Below are 15,091 nucleotides of genomic sequence, written 5' to 3'. Positions count from 1 at the left end.
GAACATGCTGGAAGTATGGTAGTAACATTTGGAAGTATGAAAAAACTGCGTTGGCCGGGAATCGAACCCGGGTCAACTGCTTGGAAGGCAGCTATGCTCACCACTATACCACCAACGCTTGACTGAGTCTGCTAAAGCAAATATTTCCCAAGTACGTAAGTCATTTCACATGTTCTAAAAATATGCATGAGATGCCATGTTACACCATGGCTTGACTGAAATGATTGAAACAATATAAAAGGAGTACCTCAGACAGGGATGGAATCAAAAGTAATTTTTATAGGAAGATATCATACATTTTACAAAGCTTTGAACATTGTTAATGAACTTTTGATCCGAGAACATGCTCAATAAAATTTGGAAGTATGAAAAAACTGCGTTGGCCGGGAATCGAACCCGGGTCAACTGCTTTGAAGGCAGCTATGCTCACCACCAGTGGCGCCGGAACGGGGGGGGCGAGGGGGCAGCTTGCCCCCCCCAAAATTTCTGTGGCGGCGGCGCTAAGGCAGATGCGGAAGCCAGGGGAAGGAGACGTGACGTCTCCTTCCCCTGACTAGTGAGCGGCTCATGTGGGCGGGGGCTGAAGATGCGGCCAGCGCGCGCCAAGCCCAGCCGCCCTCCCTCCCGCCCGGCGCTGCCCGGCCGTCCTCCCTGCTGCCCGGCCGCCCTCCCTCCCGCCCGGCGCTGCCCGGCCGCCCGCCCTCCCTCCCGCCCGGCGCTGCCCACCCGCCCGCAGAATCAAGGACCAAAGAGGTGAGCAAAATTGCCAGCAGTGTCCCCATATTGCAAGCAGTGTGCCCTTATTGCCAGCAGTGTGCCCTTATTGCCAGCAGTGTGCCCTTATTGCCAGCATTGTGCCCTTATTGCCAGCAGTGTCCCCATATTGCCAGCAGTGTCCCCATATTGCCAGCAGTGTGCCCTTATTGCCAGCATTGTGCCCTTATTGCCAGCATTGTGCCCTTATTGCCAGCAGTGTGCCCTTATTGCCAGCAGTGTGCCCTTATTGCCAGCAGTGTGCCCTTATTGCCAGCAGTGTCCCTGTATTGCCAGCAGTGTCCCCGTATTGCCAGCAGTGTCCCCGTATTGCCAGCATTGTGCCCGTATTGCCAGCATTGTCCCCGTATTGCCAGCATTGTGCCTGTATTGCCTGTATTGCCAGCAGTGTCCCCGTATTGCCAGCATTGTGCCTGTATTGTGCCCGTATTGCCAGCATTGTGCCTGTATTGTGCCCGTATTGCCAGCATTGAGCCCTTATTGCCAGCATTGTGCCCTTATTGCCAGCATTGTGCCCTTATTGCCAGCAGTGTCCCCGTATTGCCAGCAGTGTCCCCGTATTGCCAGCAGTGTCCTCGTATAGCCAGCAGTGTCCTCTTATTGCCAGCAGTGTGCCCTTATTGCCAGCATTGTGCCCGTATTGCCAGCATTGTGCCCGTATTGCCAGCATTGTGCCCTTATTGCCAGCATTGTGCCCTTATTGCCAGCATTGTGCCCTTATTGCCAGCATTGTGCCCTTATTGCCAGCAGTGTCCCCGTATTGCCAGCAGTGTCCCCGTATTGCCAGCAGTGTGCCCGTATTGCCAGCAGTGTCCCCGTATTGCCAGCAGTGTCCCCGTATTGCCAGCAGTGTCCCCCGTATTGCCAGCAGTGTGCCCGTATTGCCAGCAGTGTCCCCGTATTGCCATCATTGTGCCTGTATTGTGCCCGTATTGCCAGCATTGTGCCCGTATTGCCAGCATTGTGCCCGTATTGCCAGCATTGTGCCTGTATTGCCCGTATTGCCAGCAGTGTCCCCGTATTGCCAACATTGTGCCTGTATTGGCAGCATTGTCCCCGTATTGGCAGCATTTTTTGGACATCGACCAAAATCATTTCAAAATTCCGGACTCCATCAAAAATTACTTGCCTACCCCTGGCCTATATTACTGATTAATTGCAGCCGCCCGCCCGCACAGCTGCTTTAGCGCCTCAGCAAGAATCCGATTCCTATTCGCAGCCGTCCGCCCACATGGATGACTGCTGCGGGGAGCCGAAGAGGAAGGAGGGACACGCGGGCGTAGAGACCCTCCCCACTTGAAGCAGCCCAGAGCAGAAGCGGTGCATCTGAGTGTGGCAACGCTGCAATAGCAGCGCCCACACTAGAACGCCCCTGCACAGGAGAGGAAGCCAGCGCCAGCCTGACCGATGGCCGGAGGACCAGTCGAGACGGGCAGGAGCCTGCACCTTGTTCCAGGATACAGGTACTCTCCCTTACAAGGGCCCCTGACTGGTGTCCCACGCTCCACTCCCTGCCACCAACGTCTCGCTGTGCTAAAGCTAGGAGCCCACGTTGAATTCCCTGTCCCTACCCTGATGTGTGGCTGGAGCCTCAGGGATTCCCGGAAAAGACCCTCTTTGCCCCATTCATCATTTGCCCGTCTGCCGCTCCGTAGAAGTACAAAGTGTACTTTCCCTGCTAGAACTGAATGCATGTGTCAGCAGGCTCTCAGCATTGCAGCACTCCTGCTCTAGCTCCAGCAGTGACAGTCCCCTCAATCCCCCCGGTGTATAATGCCCACGCATATATGCCGCTGCCCTGTGTATAATGCCCATGCATATATGCCGCTGCCCTGTGTATAATGCCCACGTGTATATGCCGCTGCCAGTGTGTATAGTGCCCGGGGGTAACATATAGCAATTTAGGGGGCGCCAAAATGAGATTATATCTTGCCCCCCCCCACCTAAAAACGTTCCAGCGCCCCTGCTCACCACTATAACACCATTGCTTGACTGAGTCTGCTAAAGCAAATATTTCCCAAGTACGTAAGTCAGGTCACATGTACTAAAAATATGCACGAGATGCCATGTTACACCATGGCTTGACTGAAATGATTGAAACAATATTTAGGGAGTACCTCAGACAGGGATGGAATCAAAAGTATTTTTTATAGGAAGATATCATGAATTTTACAACGCTTTGAACATTGTTCATGAACTTTTGATCCGAGAACATGCTCAATAACATTTGGAAGTATGAAAAAACTGCGTTGGCCGGGAATCGAACCCGGGTCAACTGCTTGGAAGGCAGCTATGCTCACCACTATACCACCAACGCTTGACTGAGTCTGCTAAAGCAAATATTTCCCAAGTACGTAAGTCAGGTTACATGTTCTAAAAATATGCACGAGATGCCATGTTACACCATGGCTTGACTGAAATGATTGAAACAATATAAAAGGAGTACCTCAGACAGGGATGGAATCAAAAGTTTTTTTTATAGGAAGATATCATTCATTTTACAAAGCTTTGAACAATGTTCATGAACTTTTGATCCGAGAACATGCTGGAAGTATGGTAGTAACATTTGGAAGTATGAAAAAACTGCGTTGGCCGGGAATCGAACCCGGGTAAACTGCTTGGAAGGCAGCTATGCTCACCACTATACCACCAACGCTTGACTGAGTCTTCTAAAGCAAATATTTCCCAAGTACGTAAGTCAGGTCACATGTTCTAAAAATATGCACGAGATGCCATGTTACACCATGGCTTGACTGAAATGATTGAAACAATATAAAAGGAGTACCTCAGACAGGGATGGAATCAAAAGTAATTTTTATAGGAAGATATCATACATTTTACAAAGCTTTGAACAATGTTCATGAACTTTTGATCCGAGAACATGCTGGAAGTATGGTAGTAACATTTGGAAGTATGAAAAAACTGCGTTGGCCGGGAATCGAACCCGGGTAAACTGCTTGGAAGGCAGCTATGCTCACCACTATACCACCAACGCTTGACTGAGTCTTCTAAAGCAAATATTTCCCAAGTACGTAAGTCAGGTCACATGTTCTAAAAATATGCACGAGATGCCATGTTACACCATGGCTTGACTGAAATGATTGAAACAATATAAAAGGAGTACCTCAGACAGGGATGGAATCAAAAGTAATTTTTATAGGAAGATATCATACATTTTACAAAGCTTTGAACATTGTTAATGAACTTTTGATCTGAGAACATGCTCAATAACATTTGGAAGTATGAAAAAACTGCGTTGGCCGGGAATCAAACCCGGGTCAACTGCTTTGAAGGCAGCTATGCTCACCACTATAACACCATTGCTTGACTGAGTCTGCTAAAGCAAATATTTCCCAAGTACGTAAGTCAGGTCACATGTTCTAAAAATATGCACGAGATGCCATGTTACACCATGGCTTGACTGAAATGATTGAAACAATATTTAGGGAGTACCTCAGACAGGGATGGTATCAAAAGTATTTTTTATAGGAAGATATCATGAATTTTACAACGCTTTGAACATTGTTCATGAACTTTTGATCCGAGAACATGCTCAATAAAATTTGGAAGTATGAAAAAACTGCGTTGGCCGGGAATCGAACCCGGGTCAACTGCTTTGAAGGCAGCTATGCTCACCACTATAACACCATTGCTTGACTGAGTCTGCTAAAGCAAATATTTCCCAAGTACGTAAGTCAGGTCACATGTACTAAAAATATGCACGAGATGCCATGTTACACCATGGCTTGACTGAAATGATTGAAACAATATTTAGGGAGTACCTCAGACAGGGATGGAATCAAAAGTATTTTTTATAGGAAGATATCATGAATTTTACAACGCTTTGAACATTGTTCATGAACTTTTGATCCGAGAACATGCTCAATAACATTTGGAAGTATGAAAAAACTGCGTTGCCCGGGAATCGAACCCGGGTCAACTGCTTGGAAGGCAGCTATGCTCACCACTATACCACCAACGCTTGACTGAGTCTGCTAAAGCAAATATTTCCCAAGTACGTAAGTCAGGTTACATGTTCTAAAAATATGCACGAGATGCCATGTTACACCATGGCTTGACTGAAATGATTGAAACAATATAAAAGGAGTACCTCAGACAGGGATGGAATCAAAAGTAATTTTTATAGGAAGATATCATACATTTTACAAAGCTTTGAACAATGTTCATGAACTTTTGATCCGAGAACATGCTGGAAGTATGAAAAAACTGCGTTGGCCGGGAATCGAACCCGGATCAACTGCTTGGAAGGCAGCTATGCTCACCACTATACCACCAACGCTTGACTGAGTCTGCTAAAGCAAATATTTCCCAAGTACGTAAGTCAGGTTACATGTTCTAAAAATATGCACGAGATGCCATGTTACACCATGGCTTGACTGAAATGATTGAAACAATATAAAAGGAGTACCTCAGACAGGGATGGAATCAAAAGTATTTTTTATAGGAAGATATCATACATTTTACAAAGCTTTGAACAATGTTCATGAACTTTTGATCCGAGAACATGCTGGAAGTATGGTAGTAACATTTGGAAGTATGAAAAAACTGCGTTGGCCGGGAATCGAACCCGGGTAAACTGCTTGGAAGGCAGCTATGCTCACCACTATACCACCAACGCTTGACTGAGTCTTCTAAAGCAAATATTTCCCAAGTACGTAAGTCAGGTCACATGTTCTAAAAATATGCACGAGATGCCATGTTACACCATGGCTTGACTGAAATGATTGAAACAATATAAAAGGAGTACCTCAGACAGGGATGGAATCAAAAGTAATTTTTATAGGAAGATATCATACATTTTACAAAGCTTTGAACAATGTTCATGAACTTTTGATCCGAGAACATGCTGGAAGTATGGTAGTAACATTTGGAAGTATGAAAAAACTGCGTTGGCCGGGAATCGAACCCGGGTAAACTGCTTGGAAGGCAGCTATGCTCACCACTATACCACCAACACTTGACTGAGTCTTCTAAAGCAAATATTTCCCAAGTACGTAAGTCAGGTCACATGTTCTAAAAATATGCACGAGATGCCATGTTACACCATGGCTTGACTGAAATGATTGAAACAATATAAAAGGAGTACCTCAGACAGGGATGGAATCAAAAGTAATTTTTATAGGAAGATATCATACATTTTACAAAGCTTTGAACAATGTTCATGAACTTTTGATCCGAGAACATGCTGGAAGTATGGTAGTAACATTTGGAAGTATGAAAAAACTGCGTTGGCCGGGAATCGAACCCGGGTAAACTGCTTTGAAGGCAGCTATGCTCACCACTATAACACCATTGCTTGACTGAGTCTGCTAAAGCAAATATTTCCCAAGTACGTAAGTCAGGTCACATGTACTAAAAATATGCACGAGATGCCATGTTACACCATGGCTTGACTGAAATGATTGAAACAATATTTAGGGAGTACCTCAGACAGGGATGGAATCAAAAGTATTTTTTATAGGAAGATATCATGAATTTTACAACGCTTTGAACATTGTTCATGAACTTTTGATCCGAGAACATGCTCAATAACATTTGGAAGTATGAAAAAACTGCGTTGCCCGGGAATCGAACCCGGGTCAACTGCTTGGAAGGCAGCTATGCTCACCACTATACCACCAACGCTTGACTGAGTCTGCTAAAGCAAATATTTCCCAAGTACGTAAGTCAGGTTACATGTTCTAAAAATATGCACGAGATGCCATGTTACACCATGGCTTGACTGAAATGATTGAAACAATATAAAAGGAGTACCTCAGACAGGGATGGAATCAAAAGTAATTTTTATAGGAAGATATCATACATTTTACAAAGCTTTGAACAATGTTCATGAACTTTTGATCCGAGAACATGCTGGAAGTATGAAAAAACTGCGTTGGCCGGGAATCGAACCCGGATCAACTGCTTGGAAGGCAGCTATGCTCACCACTATACCACCAACGCTTGACTGAGTCTGCTAAAGCAAATATTTCCCAAGTACGTAAGTCAGGTTACATGTTCTAAAAATATGCACGAGATGCCATGTTACACCATGGCTTGACTGAAATGATTGAAACAATATAAAAGGAGTACCTCAGACAGGGATGGAATCAAAAGTATTTTTTATAGGAAGATATCATACATTTTACAAAGCTTTGAACAATGTTCATGAACTTTTGATCCGAGAACATGCTGGAAGTATGGTAGTAACATTTGGAAGTATGAAAAAACTGCGTTGGCCGGGAATCGAACCCGGGTAAACTGCTTGGAAGGCAGCTATGCTCACCACTATACCACCAACGCTTGACTGAGTCTTCTAAAGCAAATATTTCCCAAGTACGTAAGTCAGGTCACATGTTCTAAAAATATGCACGAGATGCCATGTTACACCATGGCTTGACTGAAATGATTGAAACAATATAAAAGGAGTACCTCAGACAGGGATGGAATCAAAAGTAATTTTTATAGGAAGATATCATACATTTTACAAAGCTTTGAACAATGTTCATGAACTTTTGATCCGAGAACATGCTGGAAGTATGGTAGTAACATTTGGAAGTATGAAAAAACTGCGTTGGCCGGGAATCGAACCCGGGTAAACTGCTTGGAAGGCAGCTATGCTCACCACTATACCACCAACACTTGACTGAGTCTTCTAAAGCAAATATTTCCCAAGTACGTAAGTCAGGTCACATGTTCTAAAAATATGCACGAGATGCCATGTTACACCATGGCTTGACTGAAATGATTGAAACAATATAAAAGGAGTACCTCAGACAGGGATGGAATCAAAAGTAATTTTTATAGGAAGATATCATACATTTTACAAAGCTTTGAACAATGTTCATGAACTTTTGATCCGAGAACATGCTGGAAGTATGGTAGTAACATTTGGAAGTATGAAAAAACTGCGTTGGCCGGGAATCGAACCCGGGTCAACTGCTTGGAAGGCAGCTATGCTCACCACTATACCACCAACGCTTGACTGAGTCTGCTAAAGCAAATATTTCCCAAGTACGTAAGTCAGGTTACATGTTCTAAAAATATGCACGAGATGCCATGTTACACCATGGCTTGACTGAAATGATTGAAACAATATAAAAGGAGTACCTCAGACAGGGATGGAATCAAAAGTAATTTTTATAGGAAGATATCATACATTTTACAAAGCTTTGAACAATGTTCATGAACTTTTGATCCGAGAACATGCTGGAAGTATGGTAGTAACATTTGGAAGTATGAAAAAACTGCGTTGGCCGGGAATCGAACCCGGGTCAACTGCTTGGAAGGCAGCTATGCTCACCACTATACCACCAACGCTTGACTGAGTCTGCTAAAGCAAATATTTCCCAAGTACGTAAGTCAGGTTACATGTTCTAAAAATATGCACGAGATGCCATGTTACACCATGGCTTGACTGAAATGATTGAAACAATATAAAAGGAGTACCTCAGACAGGGATGGAATCAAAAGTAATTTTTATAGGAAGATATCATACATTTTAAAAAGCTTTGAACAATGTTCATGAACTTTTGATCCGAGAACATGCTGGAAGTATGGTAGTAACATTTGGAAGTATGAAAAAACTGCGTTGGCCGGGAATCGAACCCGGGTCAACTGCTTGGAAGGCAGCTATGCTCACCACTATACCACCAACGCTTGACTGAGTCTGCTAAAGCAAATATTTCCCAAGTACGTAAGTCAGGTTACATGTTCTAAAAATATGCACGAGATGCCATGTTACACCATGGCTTGACTGAAATGATTGAAACAATATTTAGGGAGTACCTCAGACAGGGATTGTATCAAAAGTATTTTTTATAGGAAGATATCATGAATTTTACAAAGCTTTGAACATTGTTCATGAACTTTTGATCCGAGAACATGCTCAATAACAATTGGAAGTATGAAAAAACTGCGTTGGCCAAGTACGTAAGTCAGGTTACATGTTCTAAAAATATGCACGAGATGCCATGTTACACCATGGCTTGACTGAAATGATTGAAACAATATTTAGGGAGTACCTCAGACAGGGATTGTATCAAAAGTATTTTTTATAGGAAGATATCATGAATTTTACAAAGCTTTAAACATTGTTCATGAACTTTTGATCCGAGAACATGCTCAATAACAATTGGAAGTATGAAAAAACTGCGTTGGCCGGGAATCGAACCCGGGTAAACTGCTTGGAAGGCAGCTATGCTCACCACTATACCACCAACGCTTGACTGAGTCTTCTAAAGCAAATATTTCCCAAGTACGTAAGTCAGGTCACATGTTCTAAAAATATGCACGAGATGCCATGTTACACCATGGCTTGACTGAAATGATTGAAACAATATAAAAGGAGTACCTCAGACAGGGATGGAATCAAAAGTAATTTTTATAGGAAGATATCATACATTTTACAAAGCTTTGAACATTGTTAATGAACTTTTGATCTGAGAACATGCTCAATAACATTTGGAAGTATGAAAAAACTGCGTTGGCCGGGAATCAAACCCGGGTCAACTGCTTTGAAGGCAGCTATGCTCACCACTATAACACCATTGCTTGACTGAGTCTGCTAAAGCAAATATTTCCCAAGTACGTAAGTCAGGTCACATGTTCTAAAAATATGCACGAGATGCCATGTTACACCATGGCTTGACTGAAATGATTGAAACAATATTTAGGGAGTACCTCAGACAGGGATGGTATCAAAAGTATTTTTTATAGGAAGATATCATGAATTTTACAAAGCTTTGAACATTGTTCATGAACTTTTGATCCGAGAACATGCTCAATAACATTTGGAAGTATGAAAAAACTGCGTTGGCCGGGAATCGAACCCGGGTCAACTGCTTGGAAGGCAGCTATGCTCACCACTATACCACCAACGCTTGACTGAGTCTGCTAAAGCAAATATTTCCCAAGTACGTAAGTCAGGTTACATGTTCTAAAAATATGCACGAGATGCCATGTTACACCATGGCTTGACTGAAATGATTGAAACAATATAAAAGGAGTACCTCAGACAGGGATGGAATCAAAAGTAATTTTTATAGGAAGATATCATACATTTTACAAAGCTTTGAACAATGTTCATGAACTTTTGATCCGAGAACATGCTGGAAGTATGGTAGTAACATTTGGAAGTATGAAAAAACTGCGTTGGCCGGGAATCGAACCCGGGTCTACTGCTTGGAATGCAGCTATGCTCACCACTATACCACCAACGCTTGACTGAGTCTGCTAAAGCAAATATTTCCCAAGTACGTAAGTCAGGTTACATGTTCTAAAAATATGCACGAGATGCCATGTTACACCATGGCTTGACTGAAATGATTGAAACAATATTTAGGGAGTACCTCAGACAGGGATGGTATCAAAAGTATTTTTTATAGGAAGATATCATGAATTTTACAAAGCTTTGAACATTGTTCATGAACTTTTGATCCGAGAACATGCTCAATAACAATTGGAAGTATGAAAAAACTGCGTTGGCCGGGAATCGAACCCGGGTAAACTGCTTGGAAGGCAGCTATGCTCACCACTATACCACCAACGCTTGACTGAGTCTTCTAAAGCAAATATTTCCCAAGTACGTAAGTCAGGTCACATGTTCTAAAAATATGCACGAGATGCCATGTTACACCATGGCTTGACTGAAATGATTGAAACAATATAAAAGGAGTACCTCAGACAGGGATGGAATCAAAAGTAATTTTTATAGGAAGATATCATACATTTTACAAAGCTTTGAACATTGTTAATGAACTTTTGATCCGAGAACATGCTCAATAACATTTGGAAGTATGAAAAAACTGCGTTGGCCGGGAATCAAACCCGGGTCAACTGCTTTGAAGGCAGCTATGCTCACCACTATAACACCATTGCTTGACTGAGTCTGCTAAAGCAAATATTTCCCAAGTACGTAAGTCAGGTCACATGTTCTAAAAATATGCACGAGATGCCATGTTACACCATGGCTTGACTGAAATGATTGAAACAATATTTAGGGAGTACCTCAGACAGGGATGGTATCAAAAGTATTTTTTATAGGAAGATATCATGAATTTTACAAAGCTTTGAACATTGTTCATGAACTTTTGATCCGAGAACATGCTCAATAACATTTGGAAGTATGAAAAAACTGCGTTGGCCGGGAATCGAACCCGGGTCAACTGCTTGGAAGGCAGCTATGCTCACCACTATACCACCAACGCTTGACTGAGCCTGCTAAAGCAAATATTTCCCAAGTACGTAAGTCAGGTTACATGTTCTAAAAATATGCACGAGATGCCATGTTACACCATGGCTTGACTGAAATGATTGAAACAATATAAAAGGAGTACCTCAGACAGGGATGGAATCAAAAGTAATTTTTATAGGAAGATATCATACATTTTACAAAGCTTTGAACAATGTTCATGAACTTTTGATCCGAGAACATGCTGGAAGTATGGTAGTAACATTTGGAAGTATGAAAAAACTGCGTTGGCCGGGAATCGAACCCGGGTAAACTGCTTGGAAGGCAGCTATGCTCACCACTATACCACCAACGCTTGACTGAGTCTTCTAAAGCAAATATTTCCCAAGTACGTAAGTCAGGTCACATGTTCTAAAAATATGCACGAGATGCCATGTTACACCATGGCTTGACTGAAATGATTGAAACAATATAAAAGGAGTACCTCAGACAGGGATGGAATCAAAAGTAATTTTTATAGGAAGATATCATACATTTTACAAAGCTTTGAACATTGTTAATGAACTTTTGATCCGAGAACATGCTCAATAACATTTGGAAGTATGAAAAAACTGCGTTGGCCGGGAATCAAACCCGGGTCAACTGCTTTGAAGGCAGCTATGCTCACCACTATAACACCATTGCTTGACTGAGTCTGCTAAAGCAAATATTTCCCAAGTACGTAAGTCAGGTCACATGTTCTAAAAATATGCACGAGATGCCATGTTACACCATGGCTTGACTGAAATGATTGAAACAATATTTAGGGAGTACCTCAGACAGGGATGGTATCAAAAGTATTTTTTATAGGAAGATATCATGAATTTTACAAAGCTTTGAACATTGTTCATGAACTTTTGATCCGAGAACATGCTCAATAACATTTGGAAGTATGAAAAAACTGCGTTGGCCAGGAATCGAACCCGGGTCAACTGCTTGGAAGGCAGCTATGCTCACCACTATACCACCAACGCTTGACTGAGTCTGCGAAAGCAAATATTTCCCAAGTACGTAAGTCAGGTTACATGTTCTAAAAATATGCACGAGATGCCATGTTACACCATGGCTTGACTGAAATGATTGAAACAATATAAAAGGAGTACCTCAGACAGGGATGGAATCAAAAGTAATTTTTATAGGAAGATATCATACATTTTACAAAGCTTTGAACAATGTTCATGAACTTTTGATCCGAGAACATGCTGGAAGTATGGTAGTAACATTTGGAAGTATGAAAAAACTGCGTTGGCCGGGAATCGAACCCGGGTCAACTGCTTGGAAGGAAGCTATGCTCACCACTATACCACCAACGCTTGACTGAGTCTGCTAAAGCAAATATTTCCCAAGTACGTAAGTCAGGTTACATGTTCTAAAAATATGCACGAGATGCCATGTTACACCATGGCTTGACTGAAATGATTGAAACAATATAAAAGGAGTACCTCAGACAGGGATGGAATCAAAAGTAATTTTTATAGGAAGATATCATACATTTTACAAAGCTTTGAACATTGTTAATGAACTTTTGATCTGAGAACATGCTCAATAACATTTGGAAGTATGAAAAAACTGCGTTGGCCGGGAATCAAACCCGGGTCAACTGCTTTGAAGGCAGCTATGCTCACCACTATAACACCATTGCTTGACTGAGTCTGCTAAAGCAAATATTTCCCAAGTACGTAAGTCAGGTCACATGTTCTAAAAATATGCACGAGATGCCATGTTACACCATGGCTTGACTGAAATGATTGAAACAATATTTAGGGAGTACCTCAGACAGGGATGGTATCAAAAGTATTTTTTATAGGAAGATATCATGAATTTTACAAAGCTTTGAACATTGTTCATGAACTTTTGATCCGAGAACATGCTCAATAACATTTGGAAGTATGAAAAAACTGCGTTGGCCGGGAATCGAACCCGGGTCAACTGCTTGGAAGGCAGCTATGCTCACCACTATACCACCAACGCTTGACTGAGTCTGCTAAAGCAAATATTTCCCAAGTACGTAAGTCAGGTTACATGTTCTAAAAATATGCACGAGATGCCATGTTACACCATGGCTTGACTGAAATGATTGAAACAATATAAAAGGAGTACCTCAGACAGGGATGGAATCAAAAGTAATTTTTATAGGAAGATATCATACATTTTACAAAGCTTTGAACAATGTTCATGAACTTTTGATCCGAGAACATGCTGGAAGTATGGTAGTAACATTTGGAAGTATGAAAAAACTGCGTTGGCCGGGAATCGAACCCGGGTCAACTGCTTGGAAGGCAGCTATGCTCACCACTATACCACCAACGTTTGACTGAGTCTGCTAAAGCAAATATTTCCCAAGTACGTAAGTCAGGTTACATGTTCTAAAAATATGCACGAGATGCCATGTTACACCATGGCTTGACTGAAATGATTGAAACAATATTTAGGGAGTACCTCAGACAGGGATGGTATCAAAAGTATTTTTTATAGGAAGATATCATGATTTTTACAAAGCTTTGAACATTGTTCATGAACTTTTGATCCGAGAACATGCTCAATAACAATTGGAAGTATGAAAAAACTGCGTTGGCCGGGAATCGAACCCGGGTAAACTGCTTGGAAGGCAGCTATGCTCACCACTATACCACCAACGCTTGACTGAGTCTTCTAAAGCAAATATTTCCCAAGTACGTAAGTCAGGTCACATGTTCTAAAAATATGCACGAGATGCCATGTTACACCATGGCTTGACTGAAATGATTGAAACAATATAAAAGGAGTACCTCAGACAGGGATGGAATCAAAAGTAATTTTTATAGGAAGATATCATACATTTTACAAAGCTTTGAACATTGTTAATGAACTTTTGATCCGAGAACATGCTCAATAACATTTGGAAGTATGAAAAAACTGCGTTGGCCGGGAATCAAACCCGGGTCAACTGCTTTGAAGGCAGCTATGCTCACCACTATAACACCATTGCTTGACTGAGTCTGCTAAAGCAAATATTTCCCAAGTACGTAAGTCAGGTCACATGTTCTAAAAATATGCACGAGATGCCATGTTACACCATGGCTTGACTGAAATGATTGAAACAATATTTAGGGAGTACCTCAGACAGGGATGGTATCAAAAGTATTTTTTATAGGAAGATATCATGAATTTTACAAAGCTTTGAACATTGTTCATGAACTTTTGATCCGAGAACATGCTCAATAACATTTGGAAGTATGAAAGAACTGCGTTGGCCGGGAATCGAACCCGGGTCAACTGCTTGGAAGGCAGCTATGCTCACCACTATACCACCAACGCTTGACTGAGCCTGCTAAAGCAAATATTTCCCAAGTACGTAAGTCAGGTTACATGTTCTAAAAATATGCACGAGATGCCATGTTACACCATGGCTTGACTGAAATGATTGAAACAATATAAAAGGAGTACCTCAGACAGGGATGGAATCAAAAGTAATTTTTATAGGAAGATATCATACATTTTACAAAGCTTTGAACAATGTTCATGAACTTTTGATCCGAGAACATGCTGGAAGTATGGTAGTAACATTTGGAAGTATGAAAAAACTGCGTTGGCCGGGAATCGAACCCGGGTAAACTGCTTGGAAGGCAGCTATGCTCACCACTATACCACCAACGCTTGACTGAGTCTTCTAAAGCAAATATTTCCCAAGTACGTAAGTCAGGTCACATGTTCTAAAAATATGCACGAGATGCCATGTTACACCATGGCTTGACTGAAATGATTGAAACAATATAAAAGGAGTACCTCAGACAGGGATGGAATCAAAAGTAATTTTTATAGGAAGATATCATACATTTTACAAAGCTTTGAACATTGTTAATGAACTTTTGATCTGAGAACATGCTCAATAACATTTGGAAGTATGAAAAAACTGCGTTGGCCGGGAATCAAACCCGGGTCAACTGCTTTGAAGGCAGCTATGCTCACCACTATAACACCATTGCTTGACTGAGTCTGCTAAAGCAAATATTTCCCAAGTACGTAAGTCAGGTCACATGTTCTAAAAATATGCACGAGATGCCATGTTACACCATGGCTTGACTGAAATGATTGAAACAATATTTA

At 41.9% G+C, this 15,091-nt stretch overlaps 9 non-coding genes across 9 annotated transcripts; all 9 read right to left on the bottom strand.

Moving 5' to 3' along the window:
* Positions 1-46: 46 nt before the first annotated feature.
* On the bottom strand, positions 47-118 carry TRNAG-UCC (transfer RNA glycine (anticodon UCC)). Its single transcript has one exon. It is a non-coding gene; the product is annotated as a tRNA-Gly (tRNA).
* Positions 119-3,019: 2,901 nt separating this feature from the next.
* TRNAG-UCC (transfer RNA glycine (anticodon UCC)) lies at positions 3,020-3,091 on the bottom strand. Its single transcript has one exon. It is a non-coding gene; the product is annotated as a tRNA-Gly (tRNA).
* Positions 3,092-7,683: 4,592 nt separating this feature from the next.
* TRNAG-UCC (transfer RNA glycine (anticodon UCC)) lies at positions 7,684-7,755 on the bottom strand. The gene has a single exon. It is a non-coding gene; the product is annotated as a tRNA-Gly (tRNA).
* Positions 7,756-8,022: 267 nt separating this feature from the next.
* TRNAG-UCC (transfer RNA glycine (anticodon UCC)) lies at positions 8,023-8,094 on the bottom strand. The gene has a single exon. It is a non-coding gene; the product is annotated as a tRNA-Gly (tRNA).
* A 267-nt stretch (positions 8,095-8,361) lies between these two features.
* Positions 8,362-8,433, bottom strand: TRNAG-UCC (transfer RNA glycine (anticodon UCC)). Its single transcript has one exon. It is a non-coding gene; the product is annotated as a tRNA-Gly (tRNA).
* A 1,151-nt stretch (positions 8,434-9,584) lies between these two features.
* Positions 9,585-9,656, bottom strand: TRNAG-UCC (transfer RNA glycine (anticodon UCC)). Its single transcript has one exon. It is a non-coding gene; the product is annotated as a tRNA-Gly (tRNA).
* Positions 9,657-10,910: 1,254 nt separating this feature from the next.
* Positions 10,911-10,982, bottom strand: TRNAG-UCC (transfer RNA glycine (anticodon UCC)). Its single transcript has one exon. It is a non-coding gene; the product is annotated as a tRNA-Gly (tRNA).
* A 1,922-nt stretch (positions 10,983-12,904) lies between these two features.
* Positions 12,905-12,976, bottom strand: TRNAG-UCC (transfer RNA glycine (anticodon UCC)). The gene has a single exon. It is a non-coding gene; the product is annotated as a tRNA-Gly (tRNA).
* Positions 12,977-14,230: 1,254 nt separating this feature from the next.
* TRNAG-UCC (transfer RNA glycine (anticodon UCC)) lies at positions 14,231-14,302 on the bottom strand. The gene has a single exon. It is a non-coding gene; the product is annotated as a tRNA-Gly (tRNA).
* Between the last annotated feature and the right edge of the window lie 789 nt (positions 14,303-15,091).

This window comes from Crinia signifera, chromosome 3 (genome assembly GCF_055691185.1).
Source record: "Crinia signifera chromosome 3, ASM5569118v1, whole genome shotgun sequence".
NCBI lineage: Eukaryota > Metazoa > Chordata > Amphibia > Anura > Myobatrachidae > Crinia > Crinia signifera.
This window is presented reverse-complemented; position numbering and strand designations above follow the sequence as displayed.